Source organism: Petaurus breviceps, unplaced genomic scaffold (assembly GCF_028583685.1).
Source record: "Petaurus breviceps papuanus isolate PSGF00001 unplaced genomic scaffold, PetGlider_PUasm1.0 178, whole genome shotgun sequence".
Classification (NCBI taxonomy): domain Eukaryota; kingdom Metazoa; phylum Chordata; class Mammalia; order Diprotodontia; family Petauridae; genus Petaurus; species Petaurus breviceps.
Window position 1 is genome coordinate 25,968,993 of NW_027185777.1, and position 23,989 is coordinate 25,992,981.

The 23,989-nt window shown below is 36.3% G+C and overlaps 1 protein-coding gene and 1 pseudogene across 20 annotated transcripts in view; one reads left to right on the forward strand and one right to left on the reverse strand.

Annotated features, from left to right (window-relative positions):
- Positions 1 to 23,989, reverse strand: part of PARD3 (par-3 family cell polarity regulator) — a 739,747-nt gene that overhangs the window by 540,904 nt on the left and 174,854 nt on the right. The gene's annotated exons all lie outside the window — the stretch shown is intronic.
- LOC138160004 (large ribosomal subunit protein P1 pseudogene) lies at positions 13,101 to 13,663 on the forward strand (annotated as a pseudogene).

The following is a 23,989-nucleotide window of genomic DNA, read 5'->3' on the forward strand; positions in this document are numbered from 1 at the left end:
GGATGGATGGATGGATGGATGGATGGATGGATGGATGGATGGATGGATGGATGGATGGATGGATGGATGGATGGATGGACCAAGCTGAAGGATCACACAAAATGTCTGATATAGTTTCACCTCCTTGTCACTATATTTACTGGTCAAAGGAAAGACTACTAAGCAACTAACTTAGAGATGCTAAAAATGAAGGGGAAATGTAGTTTACCCATCTACCAATAATTTCCTTCCTTAACCCAAGCTCCATTCCCACAACCACAATAAAGACTTGCCTAAAACTACCCCACCTCACACTGACCTCCTAAAAACAGTTGCTATCTGTTCCACATAATAAAAATTCCATTTCTCACAGGTATCATGGTGTGTCGTGTGCCTGTGAGAGGCAATAGAGAATAACAGGAAAAGCTGAAGGCTTCCAGGAGACCTCTGTTCTAGTCCTAAAACTGCCATTTCTTTCTTGTATGACTTTAGGCAAATCATATACTGTCTCAGAGTCTCAAATTCCTGTCTAGTGAATCGTGATACCAGTATCTGTCATGCTTAGCAGCAGATGATGTAATCAAAGAGCTCAGTAATTAATTGCCTGTGGGGCCCTGAGGAAATTTGCTTAGATTCTCGGGGACTGTTACCTGCTCTGAAAAATGAAGGGATGTGTTCTTTCTGGGTTCCGTTCGGCTCTAAAGTCCACAATTTGCTAATTCTACCTCCCAGGGTTATTTGTGGGGTTCAAGTGAGATAGTTAGTAAATGTGAAATCTCTTTGTTTACTAAGCAAAAAATCATCTCCTCAATGGAAAAATTAGCTTAAGAGTAGGAACTATTTGTGTTCTATGTTCCTTTTGAATCTCTAATACTAACACAGTAGTTAAATTCAAATTGACTTTGGATTTGAATAAACATTTCTTTAGCACCTCACTACGCTGGCTGCTAAGGACACAGACAAAATGGAATCGACCTCCCCTCAAGGGGCTTCTATGACTTTTCAATGATTTTCCATATATGGGCAGTCTCCAAAGTATGAATTGATCAAATTCCCAAACATATTTCCCCTAGAAACAATGTTGCTAATGTTAGCTCATAAAAGCCCAGCTAACTTCCCAGTTATTAGTAATAACCCACCGATCCACCAGTTATAACATTGTTTCTATGAGAAACTGTGTCCTGAATTTCCAGGAACCCAAAGGATGCATCTCTTTCTCATCCTTTCTCATTGTCCCCACCACAAAAGCATCAGCAGAAGTAGTTGGGGGTTGCCAATGTCCAGCTTCCTCTCCCCCAACCCCACTGCTGCCACTGCCACCACCACCACTATCTCCACAAAGAGAGGCACTGTCATCTTCAAGGTCCTGTCATAGGGCTTGAGCTATGGCTCTGAGAGCAGGAAGCCCAGGGGTAACCAAGGTCCATTTGCATTTATATATCATTCATTCTTAAATGTTTCTAGGTCAAAGATTGCCCATATATCTATTCTACCCTCTCACTAATCTATATGGAAGGAAGAACTTCAGGTATATTTGCTTTGAAAACATTCAAATGGTTGAGAAATGTACATTCAATCAATCAGTTTTTTTTTTTTTAAAGAACATTTAAGCATCAACTGTGCACCAGGCACTGTGCTAAGTACTGGAGATACAAAGGCAAAAATGAAAGTCTTTGCCCTAGGAAGAATATATTCTGCCAGGAGAGATAAGATGCATAAGTATGAACAAAATAACATATAAGATACATGTGCATTAAATTAGGAGAAACTAGAAGCTCAGGGGATTGAAAAAGGACTCATTGAGGAGGAAGTATTTTGAGCTCAATTCTGAGAGTCAGCAAGGAATAGTATAAAGGATAGAGGTGAAGGAACCCCTTCCAGACAGGGGGGACTGTCAAGGAAAGGCATAGAGATGGAAGATGGGAGTGACCTGAGTGAGTACAAAGGTCAGTTTGGCTGGAATGAAGAATATATGAAGGGAGGCAAGGTTGTGAAAGGGTCTAAATACCAATTTTACAAATGGGCAAGTTGAGAAACAGGGATATACAATCATTTAGAAGGTAGACTTGGAAAAGAACACAGATCTGGGGGTGGCCAGGTAGCACAGCGAGTAAGAGCACCAGCTCCAGTGTTGAGAAGACCTGGAGATCGAATCCTGGGCTCAGATACTCAGCACCCACCCAGAAACACCTGGCCGTGTAACCTTGAGCAAGTTACTTAACCCCAATTGCTTAGGGGTGGCCAGGTGGCTCAGCGATTAAGAGCACCAGCTCCAGTGTCAGGATGACCTGGGGATCAAATCTGGGCTCAGATACTCAGCACCACACCCAGAAATAACTGACCGTGTAACCTTGAGCAAGTTACTTAACCCCAATTGCTTTAAAAAAAAAAAAAAAAAAAAGAACACAGATCTGTCTCCTGGCTCATTATTTTTTATATGGATCATTTAATATGGATATATAGTACAAACAAAATAAAAAGTTCATTATTTTAATTTAGGAGTTGCATGATATTAACAGCTCTCCATATCTCAACACAATGTATTATGACTTTTTGTTGATTGTCACCAATGTTCTAGAAGGTTCACAAAAGCAGAGAAATAGGTATAAATGGAACCCAATGAGAAGGAATTAAAACTGAAAAATAACTTACATTTAATACAGCACTTCAAGGTTTACAAAATTATTTTTCTCCTAGCAATTCAGCAAAATGAAGTGGCAAAAGCATTATCCCCATTTTCCAGATATGGAAACTGAGGTTTACAGAGATTAAGGGATTTGCCTATGGCCAAATAGCTAATGAATGTCAGAGATGGTACAATTGGAAGTTTTCAAGTATGACATAACCATGCTGAGAAATTGGTATAAAAGAAACACACTTCATATCTTATGTGATTTGCAGTAGTCTAATTTTTGCAACATATTGCCCTGGAAAAATAGCTAAAAAGATTGGATAGTGTATTTGTTCTGACCTCAATGTAAGAAGAAAGGAGAAAATTGCTGATTTGTTACACAGTCACCAGCTCATATTTGGACACATCCACAAGAATCCGCCAAGGTGACCACCAAGCATCCTTAGACGTATACGGAACGTGCATGCATGTCTTGTTAAGTCTGGCACACTTTCCTGTGGGCTGTCAGAGTGGGGACAAGCTTTCAATTTTGATCCTCTTTTTCTAAACAATAACCCAAAAGAGAATGTGTGTGTGTATATATATATATACATATATATATATATATATATATATATATTTACAGACACATACATATGTAATATATGTATCTTTTTATTCAAAGCAAAATGTCAAATGATAAAAGTACCATTTCATTTGCCATTCTGCATCACTCCAAAGAACCAGGAAGCCCACAATGGATAGATACTTCAGTCCCATGGATGAGATGTTCCTCTTCTTTTGTTTCCCTGGTCATAATTTCAACCACGTTTTACAAAGGAAGAATGACACATCTGAAGCCAAATTCCCCTTTGAAAGACACTCAGTTGAGATATCCACATACGCACATTGGCTAAAGTACTTTTTAAAAGCTTCAAGATGTATAAATAGTCTGATTAATTTCAGAGGAGTCCTGGAAGAAATACACATCTGTACTTTTTTAAATGCTTATATATATAAACCAAGTAAGCATACTACCACCTCTTCATAGTTCTGCCCCTGGTTACCCTGATTCAAGATAGTTTTCTGTCCTGCTTGACCTCAGAGTTATACAGCATCTTTAATCAGTTAATTAGGTGAAGGATTTCTCAAGACTTCCTATCAACAAACTTTTTCTCAAGTGCATCTACTCTTCTCATTTGTTGCCTATCTAAACAGCTCACTTTTGTGCCTTCATAGAATGTTGCCATGTTACCATCACATTATGGGACAACATACACGTACACAGAAAAATACACATATCTGTAGGGATAAATCATACATGTGTATTTAACAGATTACCTATACAGAACATATACATAGAGGAGGTATCGCTCTTGCATAAGATTTACACCAATATCCCTGAGGAGTCCCAACTCTCCTTTCAATTTCAAAATGAGGCTCTTCGTGTGTGGCACCTATCTTGCAGGTTTGTTGTAAGGATTCAATGAGTTCACACAGTGCTTGGCATACAACAGGTACCATATAAATTCTTGTTCCTCCTGTACTGACTGCTCAGCACTCATCAAGATCATCACTGCCATCATCCCTTTTCTCCTCTTTCTTTCCTATCTCTAAGGGAGACATCCCCCAATTTCTTACTGAATCTAATATTTATTTTATGTTATATATGTAATATTATGCATAATGTTAACTAATATAAATAACATCTCCCACATCCTTCCCTTTTGTCTCCATTCCCACTACCACTATCCATTACAGTTATTGTAGGGGCCACCTAACAGGTGCCTGCTTTAATTACCTATAATTCCATACTTGTCCTTCTTCATGCTGTTGTTCCCACTATTCTGTCTGTCTAGAATACTGTCCCCTACTCTACATGTGCTCAGTTCCTATACATCCTTAAAATCACAATTCAAATTTCTCTCTTCCAAGAAACCCTACTTGATCCCTCCCCATTCAACAATTATTTCTCTCTTTAAACTCCTGATAATACTTTGTTGAAAGCCCTCTTTCTGTACTAACATGCATTATTTTCTATCATGACTGTGTATATACATCATATCTCCTTGGATTTCAAGTCCCACAAAGTCAAAGGCCACATCATTTATATTTTGTATCTCACTAGAACCAAAAAACAAATGTTTTTTTTTGATATTTTTATTTAATTCTTTAATTTATTAATTTGTTTCCTTTTAGTTTGCAGGATTCAATTCCACAATTCCTTGAATTTCACATTTTGTCTCCCTCCCTCCCCTCCCCCCCATGGCGTCTTATAATCAAGTATAGGATCTCTAAATACTTTCACATTATACAATGGTCAGGTTATAAGGATGGATTGTACCAGCTGGAATGAAAAATGGTAAAGAAGACATAAAATCAAATAAGAGAACGAAAAAGATCAGGTATTTTGCTTCCACCTGGATATAAATTTAGTTCTTTCTAGTTCTTTCTCTGGATGCACGTTTTTCTCTCCATCATGCGTCTCCAAAAAACAAATGTTGTTAATACTGAATAGAAAAATAATAGTTTGCTGATGTCACTGACAACCTTATGATGTAGAAGTTGGATAGAAGAGAATGAAAGAAAAAGGGAATGGTAAAAAGGTTCAAAGAAAAAAGAGGGAGAAAAGAAAAGGAAATTTGTCAGTCAATAAATATTTATTAAGCGCCTACTGTGTGCCAGATACTGTACTAAGCACTGGGGATACAAATACAAAAAAAAAGTTAGCCCTTGCCCTTAAGTAGCTTACAGTCAAAGGCAGGAAGAAAACACACCAAAGGCAGCTGAGAAGCATGGAGAGCAGGCGAGCAAAGGCACTCTCTTGGGGGTCATGGTGGAAAAGCCCAGAGAAGTCCAAAAGCAGTTAACTGATGGGAAACAGAGAAAGGTAAAAAAAGAGGAGTGGGGGCAAGTCCTGCCAATAGTGGAGGGTGTTCACCTGCCACCACTTAGTTCAACAAAGCCTTAGTGACATTATTACTAGTATGGTCACATATCCCACATTCTGTCTTTTGTTGTTCTATGCTCCCCCTCCCCAATTCTATCCCCTCCAAATAAGACTAAACTCCACATTTAAGCTCTGTCAAAAACCCAATGACCTACAAATAGGTAAAAGAATAGGTTTCATAAAGGCCCCAAAAAGTGTCAAATCCTTACTTCACCACAATCTATGCCAGCCATCTAATATTGTGGAATTATGAGGTGAGAATAATATACCTGATTGGTGCAGTAATGAAAAGTCCCCATGAAGAAACACATGCTTCATCCACTGTGGACATCTTTTTTTTTTTAACAAGTCTGTAAGTGATTTACTGCCTGAGCCTCATATATTAAGCATTTTCAATATCTTTTAGCAGTTTGATAGAAACTGTTAAAATTAAATTCCAACCACAACTCTCTCATCCACACCTTTAGAGGCAAAGGTTATACTAATGTGATCTCTCTTTATAGCCCCTGCCAAGAAAAGAAAGGAAGTCTATCAGTCTGTGCATAAACAGTGCAGTCATCAAAAAAAAAAAAAAAAAAAAAAAAAAAAAAACACAAACACAAACCCACCAACAAGATTTCTCTTGCCCTTCCTCCTTTCAATTAAAAAAAAAAGAAAGGGTCAAAAAAGCAAGGCTGACAGTTAGTAAAATGCCTGTACTACTCTAGGAGCAGTTATTCCATTCATCCACATAATAGATTGTGGTGCAGAGGGAAAAGTTCTGGTTCTGGAATGAAACTTAGAAATGTGCTTAAGTGCAAATTCTAGCTCTCTCACTTATCTATGTAACTTTGGGTCATCAGGTAACTGTAGGCCAGATCATGGAATATCAGAGCTGGAAGGTACTTCAGCAACCAATGAACCAGAAAATGACAAATCCAGCCTTTATCTGGTCTCCAAATGCAATACCTCGTAAGGCAACCTATTTTTCTTTTAGATAGCTCTGCTTCCTAAGAAGTCTTTGATCAAGTCTAAATTTGCCCCTTGCATCTTTTACCAATTTCTGACTTTTGCCCTCTGTAGACTAATCCAAATCACATCTAAACCCTCTTCCACATGACAACCCTGCAAAATACATGAAGATATATGTCATATCTCACCTAAGTCTTACTTTCTGCAAGCTAAAGATTTTTAGTTCCTTCAACCAATACTCAAATGGAACTATTTGATTTATACTTTTCTCATCTGGAAAAATGAGGGGCTTAGACTAGAATCTCAAGTTTATGATCCCATGGGAGTAGGATGGTTGAAGATACAGATTACAGTTCCTTTGTCAGTGTGACACATATTCCATTTGTCAGGGACAAACATTCAGAGATAGGCATAACACAAACTAAGATACAGAGAGGAAATACTATTTCATTGCATTAGATAGACCCTATGAAAAATATTAATATGTGCTTTGCCACTGTATCTTGAAGACCATGGGACTTTTCCATCTGACTTGCAGTAGAAATCTTCAATGTGTTGTCTCCTACATTGGAATGTGAGCTTTTTGAGAGCAGGGACTGGCTTACTTTTCTGTTTGTATCTCCAGCAAACACTTAATAAATACTTCATTATTTCAATCATTCATTCATAGTAAAAAAAAAAAAAAAACTAGATCAGATTAAAAATAGTGGTTTTATATTAGGGTTGATCAGAAACACTAATTAGTGAACTAATAGTATGACCTGATAGTCCTCCTTAAGACTGGTGCTAGAGTGCAAGCCTTTAAAAACAATATGTTAACCTTCTGAGATATTAACACTCACTTACTGAAATATAATAGCATTTGGTATATATTTGTTCAAAACACAAGCCTTTGGTTGGTCAAAGAAAGTTTGGCACAATGAGAAGTTGGCACATATACCAATCTGCTCTGCCATCTGAAAGTAGTCAATTGAGTTTAATTAGACCACATTCCTACAAAAGAATATAGTTCTAAAGACATTTAAAGTTTTATTTATTCAATATATACACTGGTCCTAGATAATAGAATATACAATCCCACACAGCAGCAGTAATGGAAATGGTACCTAATGGAAATGGGCTGCTGTATTCCATTTTTATGTTTGCAAAAATCCAGAACTAGGAGTAAAATGTTGGAACCTGTCTATCCATGAAGTTGAGGAAGATTAAAGGTAAAAGAAAAAGGGGATGGCAGAGGATGAGATGGCTAGATGGTGTCATGGAAACAACAACATGAACTCGAACAGACATTGAGAGATTGCGGAGGATAGGAGGGCCAGGTATCCTATGGTCCATGGGGTCACAAAGAGTTGGACATGACTGATTCACTGAACAACAACAATAACTTTGACAGGAGCAGGCCAGGGAGAAAAGGAGGAAGAAAGGACAAAATCACTAAGAAAGCTAAAAATGTAAGTGTTTGTGTTGGTTCACAATGAACAGATGGCCTCTCAAGGTCCCGCCAGTACTTGGTTCCGTGCCAGTTGCCCGAGAATCCCATTGCTGAGATAGCAAGCACACCAAAGCAAATCTATGGTATATTATAAAAGGCATGGCGCTGAGCTCAGTCAGCCAGGAGCTGGTTCCATGAGCATTGGGAGCTAGGGAAGTTGTGGGAAAAACAGCCTCCCTGCTTTATACATTATAGCTTTCAACTGTTTCATGGAATCATGCATCTTGAAACAACAGTTCTGTGAACAGTGGAGTCCAAACACAGTGATACACTGAGGTTCACTCAGACCGGAGTAGACCTGACATTATATAACAGGGCAGACTTACACGGCTCTAGCTTCCAGAATTCATACAATCAGTGCTTTAAAAAAAGAAAATCTCTAAGGGTTCAGGCTGGGTACTACTTAAGGAAGCCTATAATACAACTATGTTGTCTATATTGCCAGCCTATACAAGGAGGAAAGGTTTAATAAAAGAAGCAAAGTTAACTATGATAATACAGGTCTTTTATATCTATGATACCTTAGAATTTAGAAAATCATCATATCTGCCCAAGGGAAACATGATTTCTATTAAAAAAAAATTACAGCATGACCTGTGTTAAGTGTAGAAGACAAGCTATTGTGATTGTCCACATAGGGAAGGAACTCTCTCTCCATCATGAAGTCCTACTGTTGCTGAGAGGGGTTGCATCAGCAACAACAGCTTACCCAGCACCCCTACCTGGATCCATAGGAGGCCATAAGCACATGGCCCTGCTATGTCCATCCCCTAGCATATCTATCTTTTCTTGTCTTAGGTGAAGTAATATTGGAGATCAGAGTAAGATACAACTCTGTGAGTTGAAAAAGGTGCAAAGAGCCACCAGAAAGGGAGGAAAAATAAAATTAGCCAGTGTGAGCAGAAGTATCCTGATGTATTAGAAAGAAGTCAAACTTGGAATTGGGAAGACACATGGGTTCTGATCCTACCCCTGACATTTATTTGCAATATAAACATGAATAAATCACTTCACTTTCAGTTTCCACATCTATAAAATGGAGTTAATAAAAGCACTGACCTTGCAGGGTTATTTGTGAAGATTCCAAAAAAGGTGTTTGGAAATCACTTTGCAAACCTCAAACTATCTGATAAATATCAGCTACTGTGATTATTACATGTTTTTATACCAGTAAAATTTTGTTAAAAGACCAAGAATATCCCATGAAAAAAAGAGAACACATACACACACATGTCACATCATTCAGATTGAAGTATAAGTATAGAATGGTGTTTGTTGCTCCCGGATGCCTTACTACATAGGTGGTGTTACCTGGGCAATTTTTAAACTGAATTTATATAAAAATGACCTAAAGGGAAAGATTAGTTTGCTTTTGAAGCACTAACAGTCAATATCACTTTTTTGTCCTTGGCATGTTTCATGTGTTTGGTCCCCCAAGCAGGGCAAGAACACTCTAAAACCTAGGGTCCTAGACAGCTGCCCTCATCTTTCACATTCTAGGACTATTTGATAGGGAAAAAAAAGTATTATGAACCCACAGAAAGATATGAATATATGAAACACTATGGGATTTCATCTTATCTCAAATAAAATAAGGAGACCAGGCCATGTGGATCCATGCTTATAAAGATGGTAGAAATCTATCTGTTTATCATGTACTATCACTCTTACTGAGAAAAAAAATCCTAATTCTATATTCTATATTGGAGAACAGCAAGTCACCTCTCAGATCAACAGAAAGTATAAGAATACAGGGAGCAGAAGCAACCTTCTTTCTAAATCAAATGCTTTCTATTGTTCTGGGGTTTACAAGACAGTAAAAGTAAATGAGGAATAGTGAGCTGTATCCATCCAGGACTTTGTAATTTACTTTGCTGCTGGATAATCTAGGGGTTCATTTTTTGATGTGCTACAAACATTGCTTAAAGGAAGCCCATAGACCAAACCAGATGAAACTCAGAAATCCTACTACCATGACAAATTTAGAAATGCACATTTTGTCAATTAAAAAAAAACTAATCACACAAACTAAAAATATACCTTCTTGGTAATTGTCATCTCTCAAAAATAACCTAACAATGTATGAACATTCACAGAATTAGCTTATGCTCAAATTGAAAGGAGTATCTATTGTAATTATCTACACAGAGCTGAGGTTTTCACCTCCACAATTCACCTCCACAAACATTTGTTAATACATACAAAGTATCAGGCTAGGTGTCAGAGACAGAAAAATGAAAAATAATAGTCTCTGACATCAATTCTCTGGCCTCTCACTTTTTCTCTACCATTCCTCTTCTTCTGCATTTGAGGAGGGAGGTAGAGATAAGAGGTTAAAGAATTGACAAAACCACAAGGGGTTGGACTTTCAACATATGAAGGGAAGAAATGGACATTTCACTGAGACAGAATACAAAGCATTCAAATGAACAAATATTTGAGACCAGCAGTACAATATACTAGACAGAGGCCTCTGAGTCAGGAAAAGCCAACAGCCTGAGAATAGAGAAGTCATTTAACCTCTCAGAACCAACAGACAATGCTCCAAAACTTCAAGGCAAAGAGAAGGCACTCATCTAAATTACTAAAAGAAATTCCTTACCAAGACTAAATATATGAAACCACAGATTGTATCTAAAACCAAAAGGAGTCCAAATATTTGAGTTCTTAGCCTTCAGGGGACAAGTTATATCCTTTATGGGGTAGGATAGCATACAGATAATTATTAATTTGTATAATTTTGTATGTCATCATTTGTGTACATGTTGTGTTCCCCCTCCTCCCCCAATACAATGTAAGCTAATTAAGGGCAGAAAGACTGACTTTTTCTTATTTACTCCTAGACTCTAGTACAAGGCCTTGCACAGTTTTCACTTAAAAAATGCATGGTGGATTGGACTGGATAATAGTATAAGAAATACTTCCTACCCTAAAGAAAACTAACAATCTAATTAGAGACCCCCAAAATGTGAAAATTAAAATAATAATAAAATGTTGCAAGACAATATTCCTTCATTTAAAGAAATAGCTAAATAGATATATGATGTTATGGTCCCTTCCTACAGACTTGAAGGTAAAGACTAGGGTTTTTTTTTATCCTTTTTTTTCTTTTAAAAGCACATTATGCAAGTATAAAGCCTTAAAAAAGGCAGAACCCAATCTAAGACTGCTAACACCATGAGCTAAAGAAAAGCAGGAATATATCTTGGTTTAAGAATCTTTTCTATTCTTTCCTTGCTTTGAGGGAACAGCGAGGGGCTAAGAGCTCAGAATCCCCCTGCCTAAATGAATTAATAATCATGAATTACTCTCTTTAAATTGCTAGACTAAGTTTTCATTTTTCCTTCACAATTACTAAACAGAACTTGGGGAAACAGCATACTAAGGTGGGCTTTCCACATGTTTTTAAAGTTAGACAATTCAAAATTTCCGTTCACATTTGCTCATCCACTCTGCATGTGTAGTTTTAATTACAAGCGATCGTGTATATCAGGCTGTGTGCGGAGGCCAGTCAATGCTGCTGTGAGAATTTCCTGGATCATGTATTTGAATTCACTACAATACTATGTCACTGGGGGTTTCAGCATTTAGTAATAATGTGCTTTGTTCTCACAAGTCCCCCTTCACACCTGCCAACAGACAGGGAAGACTGATGTTTCTACTTATCTCTATGCAACTGTGCTGCCCTCCAGTGGCTAAAAAAAGCCAGAGCGGTAATTCTAATAAGGAAATTAGAGCAGGGAAAAACGAAAGTACAAGTCACTCAGAATTAGATTCTCCTAATATTATAGAGAAATGATCTGACTAACAGAACGAGAGCTGAAGGAGTGGGATGAGGGGGTTTAAATAAATGTGAGGAGAAAACAACTACTATCAGTGGAGACATCAAATGCCAATGTTAATACAAGCTTAACTATATTCTAAAACACAAACACATTCTGGGTTACTCCTCCCATATTTCTATTAATTTAAATTTCTAAGTTTGAATAAGCATAATTTTTCATAGCACTATTTTTAAAGTAGAAAATAGTGCTTACTTGAATATCTGTAGTCTTTCCCTTTGGAGTGGGAGTTTGGGGAAGCAGGAAAGAGAATTTAAATTCAAGTGATTTGTTAAAGGAGAAAGCTCAGGGTTAGAAATGAGAGGGTTTTTTTCTCTAAATATTGTCACCAAACTAGTCAAAGGAAGGAACTAAAAAGTGTTAGATGCTCAATTCCAAAATCCTAACTGTGTTTAATTCTATAAAAGCTTTACTATGACATAGCTCTCATTTTTACAATAAAACTATGTCAGGACTTAACTATTGAAATTAACTGTAGTACAAAGAATTCCCTCTTCAATGTTTCATTCATTGTGTGATTCAAGACTCACATCTTGCTGATCAAAAATCCTCAACTACAAACTTAGAGTGACCTCTGCTGAACAATCAGTATATTTTACCATAAGTAGGACTACTAAGTAGAATTTTTTTTTTAAATCAGAGTAACTACATTCAATAAGTCAGGATGTCTCTTCAAGAGATTTTGCAAAAGAAATATAACAGCTCAAGACTTCAGGGTTTTCATGCCCTACAATTTATTCAGCTAGAAACTCATAGTTCAATAATCCATGATCATTTTTGTGCTCATATATGTTTATGCAATTTCTATCTCTATGCTATAAGGAAAATAAAACTGTATCACTTAACAATATTAAAGGAAATCTTTAAAGCCATTTTAATGTATATTAAATATTTTTGTACTACCTTCACCATATCTCAAATGAAGTCTTGCTTTTCAGTGATCTTGGGTTCTCAGAAACTTCGAGAGGAAGTTCAAGTAAGTCCTACTCCTCCCAATGACAATGGATATTTTATATAACACTGTAGAGTTACATACATGTCATTTGATATAACTGTCAAGTATGTACTGGAGGAACCATTAATGCTGAACTGAAGCCAGTCCTCTATGCATTCAACTACATTGTCATAAACTGTTCAAGTGTGGGTCTGAATATGATGACCATTATATAACTACAACTAACATTGCTCAATTCAGCAAGTTCATCATGAAGACGCAGAAGTTTCCAGACTTTTTTGGTTCACAATGTCCTTGGTGCTCAAGAATTTTTTCCCTGCAGCTCAAGGCCAAAAGAAATATCTAACACCCTCTTCAGTTGTCTATAAGGTGCTCGGTTCTTCTTCGGAAGCTAAGGCCACGTTGGGGTAAACCCTCACTTCAGCCGGCGACTAGCACCACTACAAACAAGCCTCTCCTCATCCGTCTACTGAAATGGCCATCTCCGAGCTCGCCTGCATCTACTCTTCCCTCATCCTTCACGACGATGAGGTTACTGTCACGGAAGATAAAATCAATGCCCTCATTAAAGCAGCAGGTGTAAATGTTGAACCATTCTGGCCAGGATTATTTGCCAAGGCCCTGTCCAATGTCAACATTGCAAGTCTCATCTGCAATGTAGGAGTTGGTGGACCTGCCCCAGCAGCTGGTGGTGCTGCCCCTGCTGGCGGGGCTGCTCCTGCTAGCACAGCTGCCCCAGCTGAGGAGAAGAAGAAAGAGGAAGCAAAAAAAGAAGACTCCAAGGAGTCCGATGATGACGTGGGCTTTGGTCTGTTTGACTAAATATTTTTTGTAACATTAAATAAAAAGCTTAACTCACACTTAAAAAAAAAAGAAAAAGAAATATCTAACACCTATACTTATTAGATAGTTAGATCCAAACAAATCACTAAATATTTGTGTTCTAACAAATTAGTTTTTGTTGTTCAGTCATTTCCCAGTCATGCCCAATTCTTCTTGATTCCATTTAGGGTTTTCTTGGCAAAGATAATGGAGTGATTTACCATTTCCTTCTCCAGCTCATTTTACAGATGAGGAAATCAAGGCAAATGCTATTAACTGGCTTGCCCAGGGTCACACAACTAGTAAATGTCCAAGGCCAAATTTGAACTCAGGAAGATGAGTCTTCTTTGTCTCCATGCCCAGCGCTCTATCCACTGTGCCACCTTAACTGACCAACAACTTAGTAGTCATTTAAAAAAATAATAATACATAGAAATTGAAAGAAAAAAGTTTTATTCCATTCCTAAATACCAATGATTACTAAATAATGGGATGAGTATCTGTGATTTCTCAAACCTAGGAATCAGATTTGACACTAACCTCATTTACATTTCTACACTGATTTCCCATTTTTTAAAATCATAATAACCACTGAAAATCCAGCTTTGCAAAGATACATCACAAATGAAAACACTTGGGGAAAGCAAAGCAGAATGTACAAGTAAATAAAAACATATCTGAAAAATTCAAGATCATCAAAAGCAATGTAGCAGGATCTGATGTTGAAATCATAAACGACTTGGAGCTGTTAGGTCTTTTAGTATCTGATAGATGAAAGTATCGCTCTGCGGCCTTTCCACAGCACCCTTGTGAGTTCTCAGGGATGCTCAGTTTGAGATCTTCAGCCCTGGTTAATTTTTTTTTCAGTCACAGTAGCTCAAAGACCATCGACTAAGGTGTATGTGAGTGAAGATGAAGAGGAGACAATAGAAGGAATCAGCAGTGATAAAGGAAACTGCCCACATGACATACAAATTCCCAGCCATGAATTTAGAGTGTTATAATTCAGGTGGTATGAAGAGAAGCTGTGGAACAATGCAAAGAGCACAGCACTTGAAACCACAAAGACCTGGCTCAAAAACCTCATTTCTTCCCCTCATCTTTGGGTCTGCTACCATTGACATAATTCAGTTCTTTTACTCCAAAAGCACAACCACAAGGATCAGTGATTCCACATTCACCAATTTCTAAATTCTATTTCATTTTAATGTAGCAAATGTCAGACACGGGGCAAAAGTGCGCAACAACTGGAAAGAAAAAGTCAATAATGATGTGAAATGGGATTCCAGCTTGATTTAGAAGGATAGGTCAACCACAGAAGTTCAACAGTGGAAACGTGAGCAGGTGCAACTGAAAATTCTACAAAAGGTCTTGTAAAAGTCAGTCCCGAACTGATGGACTTACAAGCTATCAGGAAACACATGCCTTTTAAAAATATGCTTATTTGGCAAAAGTACAAGGTTGTAACTAATTTGACTTTCTTAAAAGCAAGAATCAAAAATTAACAAGGGTGACTCCAAAAGTGAATCGCTATCCTAAACCTCCAATATTCATATCTTGCCCAAGCAGTGATTGTCTTTCAGTAGCAGATCAAATGAGTTTCATAGATGAAAGGACTTCTTTAAATATACATTACCATATAATAAATAAGGGAACTGTATGATGTCAGAAGATCACTATGTGCAATTTACAAATGAGAATTTTTCCCCATGGCATAACTTTTTATCTACCAAAAAATTATAAACTGGGGACTCTAAGAACATCAAGACCCACAAGTGACTCTGAGCATTGCAGAATTCCACCAAAATAAATAAATACAAAGCTATTAACTTTCAATTGGTTAAACTGTTAAGAAAAGGCTCAAAGATATATTTTTGTGACCCTCAATTATCGCTGTGGGCACCATAAAATTTTATTTGCAACAAATTTGTTTAAACTTCAACACTATAGAAAGGGGATAACTTCTTTTAAAATGTACATTTAAAGATGAAACATTATGTGTTTACAAGTTGAGCAGAAGAGGATATCCTTTAATACATTTGCTACCCCCTCAAAAAAAATCAAAAACAAAATTATAAAAATATCAATTCAATTGCTCATTGAATATTTTTGTGTCTGATTTTAAAAACCAATCAATTGAACCAAAATAATATATTTTATAGTATATATCATATATAATGTATATGGTATATAAAAATAACAAACATAAAACATTGAAAATAAAATACAGGAATTTCTATTTTTGATTCTACTTAGTTTTTACATAAATTTCTGTTAACCTATGTTATGTTACGTTGCATCTGGAAAGAGAGAATTCCATTTTGCCACAGCATAATTTTATAAATTTCCTCTTCTTCTTTGGACCTCGGTTTCATCACTGAGAAACCCCTATCCTAGTGCCCAAGCTACAATTCTACAAGTACAGGGACAGACCACCTACAGAGTGATAAAAAAAAATCACTTTTTCCTTTACTTTGGGCATTCAACTTCCAAACTGCCAGATGGCCAATACCACCAGCCAAGGGAAGCACCTGTCCTGTAGCTGGAAATCCTAGGCAGCACTGATACTTTCCCAAAGTACATAAGAGCCTCATCTTGTTCAGGAGGAACTTTCCAAGCTTTATATCTGAAAACTGTTTCATAGGAGAACCAGAGCAATCCCATGGGCCAAACTCAATGCTCCTGAAGTTTGAGCCTATAACAGACCTAAACAGGTACATCCCCTTGTGCCAGGACCCAGTAAAAGCTGGGATGGCAATATAACCAAAGAAAAACTAAAGACCTTAGTCACTTTGTAGAGGTCCAATTTGGTAAGTGCTATAACAGAAGAGTTTCAATAATTTTTTTAGACATAATCCTATGAAATATGATTCAAAAATATATTCCAGTCTAGCTGTCAAAAGCAGAGTAGTACAGAGTAAAAAGCAATTAGAATTACATCAAGTTTCTTTCATTGTATTAGAATCTTGTTATATCAGATATTGTCTGACTGATAAATTGTTGAAAATATTTTGGTGCAAACCTTAAAGTACATGGAGGTAGCTGCTATTATTGTTACTAACAGGCAGAAAGAATTTTTAGTGCAACAATTTCTTTTTCTGCAGCAGGATTTTATTTATGTTTGTAGTATTTATTAAGCATGTTCCACTGTACTTAGCTATGAAATATGCAAAGAATCATGACCTCTCCCCCCAAAAAAGCCAACAATCCCTTCTCTCAAGGTCACAGTTTAATGGGAGAGACAACGTGAAAAAGGGATAACAAAAAAAAAAAAAAAAAAACACACAAACTCCTCTGGGCAACATTTAAATTCTTTAACAAACTCCAAACTACTTCTCAGTTTTATATTTATATTATTTATATATGATATTAATATTTATATTATTCACTCTGTCTCTATTCTCAATAAGAGAGATTCTCAATTCTATTCTCATTCTCTCTCATACTCCAAAAACTAACCACTTTCTCTTAGGAAAATGTATAAAAAAGGTCTCTGAAGTAGAGCATGAATGGGCAACCTGATTTAAAATAGGAAATAATACCTCAACAGTCAGCCATACATTGTCTAATCCCAAATTCTGGTAGCTAGGTGGCGCCATCGCACATGGAGGGCTAGGCCTGAAGTCAGGAAGACTCATTTCCCTGAGTTCAAATCCAACCCCAGACACTTACTAGCTGTGTGATCTTGGGAAAGTCACTTACCCCTGTTTGCCTCAGTTTCTCCATCTGTAAAATGAGCTGAAGAAAGGAATGGCAAACCATCCCAGTACCCTCAAAGAGAAGGTTTTAAAAGGGAATGAATGATTTTTAGGAAATGTTCTCTTGGTGCAGCAAAATCCTAATTGAACTCTGCCATGGGATATGTGACTGTGCTTTTTCGACTTGTGGAATAGTGTCTACTGTTCATGAATGCATAAATTTGTGTTAGAGACAGAATCTCAAGAGTTGTAGGATAACTAGGCCCATCTTCATTGTCCTTTCCATCCCCCACCTCCAACCCAAGCCTGAATACTTAAACGAGAATAATTGAAATTAATAAAATGTGTGTCTTATGGACTTGTGCCTAAAATGCAGTGTACAGGATTTTCCTAACTATGTGCATATACAAATAGACTTATATATACACACATATGTGACCATATATACATGGATATGTATACATATGTCTATATAAACAAACACTCATTGTAACTTGCAGGCTGCCAGATTAACATTTGTATTCATAAATATTTAGAATATGATGTATAATCATTACATAGTATAGTTATGCTTACATTCTGAAAAATAAAATTATCTAAGTAGCTAAATAACCATTTTATAATCACTTTTTCTTTGCCATTTTCATTACTTTGGTCTTCACAGTATGGTAAACAAAGTTAAAAAATTAGCTGCAGAACCTTTTTTGGTAAGCACAATTAGATTCAACAACATGAAAAGTAATTTCTCACTCCTCAAGAATAGCTCAGAAAACAATATACTTTATTAATGAAATTTTACCCTAAAGCTTTCTTGAATGTCCAAATAATTTCCCAATTGCATTTCAAAATTAAACTCCTAAGTTTTCATCTCCCTCCCCTAAGGCTTTCTTTAGCATTACAGCTTATTTTAATATGTTTAAATGATAGCAGTGCCATAAAGTGTTATCTCTTATTGAAAATGGTCATTAATATCACTTCATACCTCAGAGAGCATAATAATAATTTGGCAATAAAACAAAGAACGATTATCATCTTCTAATAACCTGAAAGAGCACCATTGTTTTAGCCTCGATGTCTATAATGGCATAGTCTGCAAACAAGCACATTTTGGTCATTACTAAGATGGGCACGTTGCCCATGTCACATCTCTCATTTAATAATTGCATCCTCCTTTCTTAATGACATTTTCCTATTCCAAGTTTCCCATAATGGATTCAAGATTCATTTTCACCTTCTAAGGCACAAGGACTCACTTAGTTTTATTTTTTAAGGGAGGTGAACTGTTAAATTTTATTTAAGGAGAAAGCTTTGAGAAATCTTAGGGAGAAATCTCTCAAACATCTTAGTTCCTAGAGTATAGTAATACAGGTAAAGTGAAAAGGAAGTCCATGAAGAAAGCAGGAAATTTATTTTAAAATTTAATTCTGAGACAATGGTCTATTAACCTATGTCACATTTTTTAAAATTTAATTAAATTAATCATAGGTTTAAAAAAATACTACAGTCTTTGAAGAATTAATGTTGAATATGTCCCTAAGGGAAGAGAAGAGTGCCCCATGGTCAGGCAGCAACATAACAGCAACAAAATAGTTTAAAAGGTGACCCAGTTGCCATAATAGTTTTAAGTTCCTTGAGGACTGGAATTGTCTTATTTGTATCCCCAGGGCTGAGCACAGTGACTGACATAAAGTAGGTACTTAATAAATATGCTGTTGTTCAACTGGTTTTTTTCTAGTCATGTCTGACTCTTTGTGACACCATTTGGGGTTTTCTTGGCAAAGATACCAAATGGTATATACCACTTCCTTCTCCAACTCATTTCACAAATGAGGAAACATGAGGCATAAGACTTCTCCAGGGTCATACAGCCAGTAAATGTCTAAGGTCAGTTTGGAAGTCAGGAAGATGAGTCTTCCTGACTCCAGACTCAACATTCAATCCTTTGTGCCACCTAGCTGCCCCTAATAATAAATGTTATTAACTAATGTATCAAAATATTAATTACTGTAAACAATTAATTTCTATATTATTTGTTGTGTAACATAAATAATTTTAATTTGTTTTGAAAGTTATCACTATTTAAGAATTAAGTGATAAATCAGTTCTGCCTCATACATGCCCCAAAGTCCTATAATTACATTGTGGACTTTTGGAATATAAACCATTAGAAGAATTCGCTTTTCCTCCCTCTATCCAACTCCAAAATCATCACACTTCTCTGGACTTTTTCACCTTGCCCACGCCCTAAGAAGATCCCTTTCCTGTTCCCCTCCCTTTTATGTGTTATTCTCATCTGTCAGAATACAAGATCTTTGAAGGTGAGGACTGTCTTTTTTTTTCTTTGTACTTTTATTTCCTGTGACTAGCATATAGAACGTGCTTAATTAATGCCCTAAGTAATTAAACACTGATGGAGAAATTATTCTGTTCTTTGAAGCTTGGCAGTCCATGTATAAGTTTTATTTAAAAAAACATATGATTGGAAATGTCAGGAATTTTGAAAAGCAGATCTTTTAAATACCAAAAAATCAAAGTAGTAAGCCTTGGGTTTGACTTGGTTTTTAATTGCTGGAATTTCTTTATTCTGCCACTAAAAGTTCTACTCTGATACATCTGGTAAGCCTGAAAAAGTTATTTCAAAGTTATTCCAACAGAGCACAAGCTTTTTTGTCTTTTTAAAGTTTTATTGATGTGTTTTGTTTTTACTTTGCAAACATTTAATGATGGCTATCACTTTGTGAGACAAGCTTTTATCAAATTGGAAACGCTTTGAGTTTAGGAACCACAATCAAGCTTGAGTCTGTTGCCCAGCCTAGATAACATGTATCATTTTCTTTGGTCACAGCAACTCTGGATACTTTGATCTGCATCGGCAGAGCAAGTAGGGGTACCAAAAGAAAAAAATCGTGAATCTGAAGTATTTAAATAATTTGCTATTTCTTAGTTTCAACACTTTGCCTTGTACACAAAATGTGCTTAATCAATGATGGAGTTGAAGTAAGTGTCCAAACACATCTTTGAGACTTAGTGTTAAGTGTCAGTTAGGGTTCCTAGTGATGAGAACAATGAACCCAAAGACACTAAGTTTCAAATCTACCCCAGGTGCTTGTAATCTCGATGACCCTGGGCCATTTAATTCACCTCTCTGGACCTTCCTATCCTCATCTTTCAAATCAGTCAATGGCTTCTAAGATGCCTTCCACAACTAAATGGATGATCCTATGAGTCAGCACAGAAAAGCACAAGTCACTTTTCTGGACCTGTTTCCTTTTCTGTAAAATGGAGATATGCCTGACCTAAGAGAGTTTCTGTGAGACACAGATATAAGGGCACGCAATGGATATAAAGCATTTTATAAATTTAGAGCACTATATGTATTATTAGTAGAAGAGGAAGGATTTGTAGTTTTTGGTCAGGAGATTCCACTGTGGTAGAGTTTTTTCGTTCATCAATTCTTTGTAACTTTCCATACTAGGGCAGTTGTCAGAGGCACTGACAAATTAAGCTGCTTACCCATGGTCACAAGGCTGGTATAAATCAGAGGCAAGATTATATATTTGCAGCCAAGAGATCTCAGAGACCATCTTATTTTACATATCAATTGAGTCCCATAGAGATAAAGTTACTTGCCCAAGTCACAGAACCAGAACATGAAGCCAGGTCTTCTGTGATTCAGAGATCTTCCCACTTCTCAGTAATTATGAGTCCAAGACCAGCCCTCTATTGACTATGTCTTAAATTTATTGTTATTAAACTAAAATGATGAGCTGCTGAATCCTGAACCCAAATTAGTTGTTGACTCAAGAATTTACTGGGGTGCAAAAATATTTTGCAAAAGATTAACTTGATAAATGCTAAGCACATTTTGAAGTTGAGTTTTATCCAGTTTTAAAATGAAAAAATAGTGGATCAATGTTTTGTGAACTCTGAAAGAGATGTGTATGCATTCATACATGTGTGTATGTATGTATATACAACTGCATATATAAATTTAATTGTTTCTCCTCTGCTGTTATTGTATACAAAATATAAACTGAACACAAATGAATTTCCAAATGCTCATAATTATTTGTTAATAAATAAGATAGGCATGTGTTCTATGTAATAACACTGCCATGTGGCATGCACATGGTTCTAAATTGAACTTTGTTTTTTAACAAACAGATTGGAACTGTATGTAATACTATGTCATCTTTAAAATGCATATGTGAACTGAGGATTAAAACCTATAAAGCAAAGTTGAATTGTAGAGTGAATGTAATAAATGCAATGATATTAAGTCAGCTTCAAAGTAAGGCTTAAAAGAAACTCTAAAAACTTTCATGAATGTTTTATAGTTTATTTTTAATATTCATGTATTTCATCCTAAAACACATACCAAAACCTGCTCCAGATGTTAGAAAAGTTGTTATGACTCTTTGATAAAACCAAAAGTGCACCTTGTGGTTGCCATCAGATCCATAAAGGGGGGAAAAAAAACTCACAAACAAGTCACTACAAGTCAGATGCCAAGTATCCACTTTTAAGAGCTCTTCCCCAGCTAGCCCCTATACTTGGATATCAATTTTCCATGTCCCTGATTTGAATTCAATAGTTTTCCTTTCCACAGGTTTGTATAAAGCAAGTTTAACAGAGTCATTTCCCTTCAGGAATTTACATTCTGAGAGACCAGGGGCCAATGAGAATAGCTAATTAAAGGAAGACTGAAGGCATAAGGTTAATTATAATTCACTTGCAAATCAAAGTTGTTGTTTTTTTTCTTTTTAAAAGGTACAATCCAACAGGGTAGTTAGTGCATGGGAATGGAAAAAGGTTTCATAAATTTAAATGACCATTTTGGTCCAAATATAAGCTGCCCCAGAATGTAGGCAACAGTGCTAAAACAATCTTTAAAGACAACATAAAGTTATATAATGAAAACCATACTAAATGAGCCTATAAAAATTCACTATGAAAAGTTTGAATTTTTTTTAACACCTTTCAATTCAATTACATCCTCCTCCATTTTATCTTTATTTTTGTTGTGGTTTGTCTTACTAAGAACACAGTTACAGGCTGCACTATAGTCTGCTTCATGACAAAAACTGAAATTCTAAAATCACCTACATTGGAGGTAAGTCAGTAAGTGCAGATATTATTGGGGTGTATATGATAACTAACTTCAGTTTTCTCATCTGTTTAAGAAATGGTGAGAAAAATACTTGCACTACCCACCCCCACTGGGATATTGTGAGCTAAATGCCTGCTGTCCCTTAATGTGCTACAAAAAAATTTTGAACAACACAGATGCAAAGGGTTAATACAGTAATTTACACCCTGTCTTTTTTAATTACTCTGGTATTCCTCTGACATCCTTAAAAAGAAATTATGCTTGTGGTCACATAGCTCTAATGCAGATTACATGAGGATAAACAATTTTAATGCCAGTGAAATGTCAAAAAATAAACACTTTTAGAAACACCATAACAATTCCATTTCTGGGCCCCCACAAATTTGCTACAAACATGTACTTCACAGTATCAAAAAATCAAATCAATTCTGTGGCATACAGAATTTTGGGTTGAAAATAAGGTTTATCAGTTCTTGCTGGTCTCAGTCAAAGTCTGGGCATTTGCATAATATTTTAAAACATTTTAAACTGAATGGGGGTTTGGGTCATTTTTTGTAAGAATTGTTTACACAAGTCTTTCTATAATAAAAATGTTATATAAACTAATCTTCCTAAGCAAGTCTTGGCACATTCTAAGCATTAAATAAATGCTTTATCACTGTCTGGGAATAGAATAGGATGCTCATCTCATTTCAAGCTTTGACCATAGGACCACAGTTAGAAGGCATCTCAGAGATCAAGGGGTCCAAACCCTCTTTTACGGATGAGAAAACTGAGACCCAAGAAGGTTAGATCATTTTTCCAAAGGCAGACTCCCAGCCTAAGTCCTATGACCTCTTTGGTAGTTAGTGCCCCTTTCTGCTGTAATTTCCTAATATAAAGAAGTATTTGGTAATTTTAGGGAACCTTTACCAAAAATAAATCTTAAGACCCAGAAAAATAATCTAAGCTATTAAGAAAACTACCTAGTCATTTTGGCAATTTGGCTAGAAAAAAAAAAACAACTCCAGATGGAAATAAGGGTACTTTATTGAAATGTGACTACCACCACACACACACACACACACACACACACACACACACACACACACACACACACACACACAAAATCAAGCTGTGAGGAACTCAGGAAAAACACAAGACAATACAGTGAGCATGAACTCAGAATCCTCAACAATTTATTTGGCACTAATTCATTTACCAAAAAGACTATTCTTTTTTACCTCACTATTACACATAAGACTTAACTACTCCTCACTTTACCTGTGGAAACCAAAATAATGAGGTTTTCCCCCTTCCTCTCTGTCTGCTCTTCCCTCTCCCACCCTCCCCCACTTCTAACCTCTTCACCCCAGTGGAAGTTCCAAATGATTCAATTCTTGTTCCCCATATATACCTGGTTTTCACACCTGGTTGCACTTCCTTGGGACTTTTCCAACTGACCATCCCTCCTCACTAGGTATATTTCTGCAACCTTTTTAATTTTGTTATTTCCAAATTAGATGGTAAACACTTTGAGGGTGGAAACTGTCTTTCTTTTCTCTGTATTTGTAACACAAAGGCTTAGCACAATGCCTGG